Source organism: Balaenoptera acutorostrata, chromosome 6 (assembly GCF_949987535.1).
Source record: "Balaenoptera acutorostrata chromosome 6, mBalAcu1.1, whole genome shotgun sequence".
Taxonomy (NCBI): Eukaryota; Metazoa; Chordata; class Mammalia; order Artiodactyla; family Balaenopteridae; genus Balaenoptera; species Balaenoptera acutorostrata.
In genome coordinates, this window is record NC_080069.1 from 52,102,851 (window position 1) to 52,108,856 (window position 6,006).

The window sequence follows — 6,006 nt, forward strand, 5'->3', positions numbered from 1 at the left end:
AAAACCACTAGAGCTACTCAATGAATTTGGCAAAGTTGCAGGATACAAAATTAATGCACAGAAATCTCCTGCATGCCTATACTCTAACAACGAAAGATCAGAAAGAGAAATTAAGGAAACAATCCCATTCACCATTGCAACAAAAAGAATAAAATACCTAGGAATAAACCTACCTAAGGAGGTGAAAGACCTGTACTGAGAAAACTATAAGACACTGATGAAAGAAATCAAAGATGACACAAGCAGATGGAGAGATATACCACATTCTTGGATTGGAAGAATCAATATTGTGAAAATGACTATGCTACCCAAAGCATCTACAGAGTCAATGTAATCCCTATCAAATTACCAGTGGCATTTTTTACAGAACTAGAACAAAAAATCTTAAAATTTGTATGGAGACACAAAAGACCCCAAATAGCCAAAGCAGTCTCGAGGGAAAAAAAACAGAGCTGGAGGAATCAGACTCCCTGACTTCAGACTATACTACAAAGCTACAGTAATCAAGACAATATGGTACTGGCACAAAAACAGAAATACAGATCAATGGAACAGGATAGAAAGCCCAGAGATAAACCCATGCACCTATGGTCAACTAATCTATGACAAAGGAGGCAAGGATATACAATGGAGAAAAGACAGTCTCTTCAATAAGTGGTGCTGGGAAAACTGGACAGCTACATGTAAAAGAATGAAATTAGAACACTCCTTAACACCATACACAAAAATAAACTTAAAATGGATTCAAGACCTAAATATAAGACCGGACACTATAAAACTCTTAGAAGAAAACATAGGAAGAACACTCTTTGACATAAATCACAGCAAGATCTTTTTTGATCCACCTCTTAGAGTAATGGAAATAAAAACAAAATAAACAAATGGGACCTAATGAAACTTAAAAGCTTTTGCAAAACAAAGGAAACTACAAACAAGACAAAAAGACAACCCTCAGAATGGGAGGAAATATTTGCAAACGAATCAATGGACAAAGGATTAATCTCCAAAATATATAAACAGCTCATGCACCTCAATATTAAAAAAACAAACAACCCAATCCAAAAATGGGCAGAAGACCTAAATAGACATTTCTCCAACGAAGACATACAAATGGCCAAGAAGCACATGAAAAGCTGCTCAACATCACTAATTATTAGAGAAATGCAAATCAAAACTACAATGAGGTTTCACCTCACACAGTTAGAATGGGCATCATCAGAAAATCTACAAACAACAAATGCTGGAGAGGGTGTGGAAAAAGGGAACCCTCTTGCACTGTTGGTGGGAATGTAAATTGACACAGAGACTATGGAGAACAGTATGGAGGTTCCTTAAAAAACTAAAAATAGAATTACCATATGACCCAGCAATCCCGCTCCTGGGCATATACCCAAACAAAACCATAATTCAAAAAGACACATGCACCCCAATGTTCATTGCAGCACTATTTACAATAGCCAGGTCATGGAAGCAACCTAAATGCCCATCGACAGACGAATGGATAAAGAAGATGTGGTACATATATACAATGGAACATTGCTCAGTCATAAAAAGGAATGAAACTGGGTCATTTGTAGAGACGGGGATGGATCTAGAGACTGTCATACAGAGTGAAGTAAGTCAGAAAGAGAAAAACAAATATCATATATTAACTCATATATGTGGAACCTAGAAAAATGGTACAGATGAACCAGTTTGCAAGGCAGAAATAGAGACACAGATGTAGAGAACAAACGTATGGACACCAAGGGGTGAAAGCAGAGGAGGGGGGTGGTGGTGGGATGAATTGGGAGATTGGGATTGACATATATACACTAATATGTATACAATAGATAATTAATAAGAACCTGCTGTATAAAAAAATAAATTAAATAAAAATTAAAAATTAAAAAAAAAAGAACCTTGACATTTACCTAAATTCTGTCAAAGGCAGCCTATCGGAACCCTTTTATTCAACCTTTTCAAAAGTTAATCAGGGGCTGCCCTGTTGGCACAGTGGTTAAGAATCCGCCTGCCAATGCAGGGGACACGAGTTTGAGCCCTGGTCTGGGAAGGTCCCATATGCCACGGAGCAACTAAGCCCATGCACCACAACTACTGAGCCTGCACTCTAGAGCCCGTGAGCCACTACTACTGAGCCCACGTGCGACAACTACTGAAGCCCGCGTGCCTAGAGCCCATGCTCTGCAGCAAGAGAAGCCACCGCAATGAGAAGCCCGCGCACCACAACAAAGAGTAACCCCCACTCGCCGCAACTAAAGAATGCCTGCAGGCAGCAATGAAAACCCAACGCAGCCAAAAATAAATAAATAAATAAATTTATTTTAAAAAAGTTAATCAGATAGGCAATTATTCTGTATCTTCTCTGCATACTCAAATTAAAGTCATTCTATATTAAAATACAGTAGATTATTAATTCCTTTTCATATTCATTATCTTCATGAAATTTGAAGTAGGCCCAGAGCAAACCCCAAACAGAAAGGACTGATACTTGGTAAAACATTCAGCCACCACCTACCAAGACAATTTGCAATGGGGTAGCAGACATTTCTAGTCTGGCTTATGAAGAACTTAACTAGTTTCTTCTCCCTCATCTTGACCATCTCCAGTCCTCCAAAATGATGCCAAAGTAATCTTTCTGAGACAAAGACAAAATTATGCCACTCTTTTAAGTCTTTTCAGGGATCCTAATGCCTCACATGATAAAGTTTAAACTCATAAGCAAAGTATGAAAGATTCTCTGCCCACTGATCTCTGTCTACCTCCAGTACTTTGTGCTCCAGACCCAAAACTACTCACTCTTCCCAAACAGGGTGTTATTTCATGTGTGTACATTACTGCTTCCTCTACCTTCAGTGGTCTCTTCCCATCATCCCTGCTATCCAGTGAATTTCAACTCATCTTTCAAAGCCAAATTCAAATGTCTTCGTCTGTGAGCTTGTTTTCTTTTTTTCCCCTGTATTACACTTAAACATACTTTTATTAGAGCCCACTATTCCATAATCTCATGGCATGTTATTCTTTCTCTCTTCTGGCCTAGCACAGGGCTAATTAAGCTCCCTTAGTTTCCTTAATGTATCTGAGAATAGAGCAATTTAAAGAGAAGTATATTTGACCATCTTCTGTGTAGGATCTTAGACAAGGTCAAACATCTCTGACATAACATCCCAGAAGATCCATTAGATAATTATGGTCATCTTTTAAATTGCAGATTATGTAATCAGTATATTTGAGAAACAATGGTGGCTTATTCCAACGTGCCCCTGGATGTTACTATAGGTTTTCATACATCAGCCTAAAATTCAGACTTTTTAAAATGCACTCTTTATTCTGGTCTACTCCACAGCCCCTTGTACTGAAGAAGAACAAATAGTATATCCCAACAGTACTGAAAACCATTGATTTACTACTACTTCTTACTACTATTTATGGCTTACTACTACTATGTGCTCCTAGTATTTGATTACGCCAAACTATGTGTAATGCAAATGCCCCCTTAGCTGCAAGAACTCATATTTGTATGATTCTGACCTTCACTTTCCTGCTCTAAAAAGTATTCCCAGGTATTCTTGGAGGTACCCAGAGAATATCAAACACAAGCTCATAAATAAATATGCTCCCACCAGTCTGAACTTATGCCTGCTGGAATTATTGTTAGGAAATTATTTCCTGCCATATCTGAGATACTGCAATACTCAAGATATGAAAGCTACTCAGTTATTCGGCTGCAACGTGGGAGGATGTTGCTCTTTCCCTTGGGTTTCTCTTTGCTGCAGGAGGCTGCAATGCAGTGCTACTTGTCTTACAGCAACTTCAATATTGACCTCCAATCCCACTGCTTTCTTTGGGGTTCATATACAACTCCAGGTGGGGGTGGGCTTAGGGAACTAATCTGAATGGGAGGCACTATGCTACACTTGCCTCTCTCCTCCAATTGCAAAGGCTTTCACTTCCTTCAAACTTACCTCCTCTCAGCATGGAACTTTTCTAAAGGCTCTGAGGTCCTCACACAATAGTTTTCTACCAGACTCACCCCACATATCTGCCAGGCCTACCCAGGCAAGTCTAATTCTTACTTAGACTCAAGCTGCACTACTAGCCAAATATATAAAATTCCATTCCTGTAACATATTAGATGTTCAATAACTCTGTATCAAATAAATACATAAGAATGAAGTCAAATTGGTACATAACTCATTAACTCAATCAACAGGCTCCAGCTCTTGATTTCTTCCTTACAGCATTGATCCTTGGGTATTTCATTCTTTTCTTGATGACCTCCAAAGTCATCCCCTCTGTCATTGCTGGAAAATGTTCTCTCCACAGGCACACAGTGTCTGTAGCAGTACTGTATTTCTACTATTCCTGTTAAACGCCACTTCAAGGTGGTCTATGGCTCTCAATTCATGAGATTTGGATGCGGCCAACCACAACCTCTAGCTTTACGGATGTGTACATGATTCATGCTTTGCTAATGTGAACCATAACCACCAAGAGGTGATTCGTAGTCTTTTTTTCAGAGTGCACCCCAATGGGTCTCAGTACTCTGAACTATGGCTGAGACTACTGTGAAAGAGACAGTCTATTTCAAAAGGAGTTGCTACGCTGAACGTATATAAGCCTAGAATTACTGCTGACTTCTTTTTCCAAGACTTGAGGAAGCCTGCCTGAGAAATAAAAATCGAAAAACGAACCTGAAAGATGGAGAGACACTGATTCCCGGCAGCACCATTTGAGGCCTTTATCCAGTTGTACTTACAGTCAGCATTATCCCCCCCAAATTTTTCAGTTGCATAAGTTAATAAATTCCCTTCTTTTAATGAATCCAATTTGAGTTCAGTTTTGTCACTTGCAATAAAAACGTACCACCAATATGACAAAAAAATTATTGCTCAGGTTTTCTGAATTCTTTGAAAAATATTCTAATTAATGAGTTCCCCTAGAATCAACATTCTGGGTTCTGTTCAACACTATTAATCATATTCATTATTCAGGCCACAAGTCAAAAAAAATTCCATATTAGTATATATTTTTAAAATCTAGCAAGTCTAAAATACAATGTGATCATGACTACTTCTGCACCATGGTGGCAGATTACACTTTCCAAAATTGACCACAGCAATATTTCTGGTTCCATGCGTGCTTCAAGCACTTTTTCACTCCCCTTGAAGAGATGGATCCTATTTCAAGCACTTTTTCACTCCCCTTGAAGAGACAGATCCTATTTCCCCACCCCAACACACTGGGCTGCATTTTGTGAATGCCAGCATGAATAGAGGCAGAAGTGATAATGCATGACTTCCAAAGCTAGGCCATAAACAGCAATATAGCTTGCTTTCTCTTTCTCTCTCTCTCTCTCTCCCCCCTCTCTCTCTTCTCTGACTCTACCTCTATCTCTATCTCTTCTTTCGTCTGTATCCTTGGAATCCAACAACCATTTTGTGAGGGAAGATCCAGCCTCCTGTATGGGTATTCTGACCAACAATCCCAGCTAGAGCCCCTGGCATCAACTGTGTGAGTGAATAAGCCTTCAAATTACTGCAGCCTCTACTCCCAATTCTTCCAGCTGAGGCTCCAGACATTTCAGAGCAGAGATAAGCCGTCCCATTATGCCCTATCTAAATTCCTGACTCATGAGAGAAAATAATTATTGTTGTTTCAAGTCACTACATTTTGGGATAATTTTTTTACACAGCAATAGGTAAGTAATATATCCATTCCTATCATAACTGTCATCATTTTCATGAGACCTACTCTTTATAACTATATTGGCTACCCCATATTTTAAGGCACTTAACTCAGCCCTCAATCTTTCAACTTCCACCGTAAGACTCCTTCTACTTTTTCCTTCCATGGACCTCATACTATGAAAGTTTATCTACTTAATAAGCTATAATATATACACATCAATATGCTTTTATTTTTCTCATTAATCTAAGTTAATACTTGCTATTTTAATAACAATTCACTGGTAAAATGAAGTTTTTAACCACTCAATATACTTTT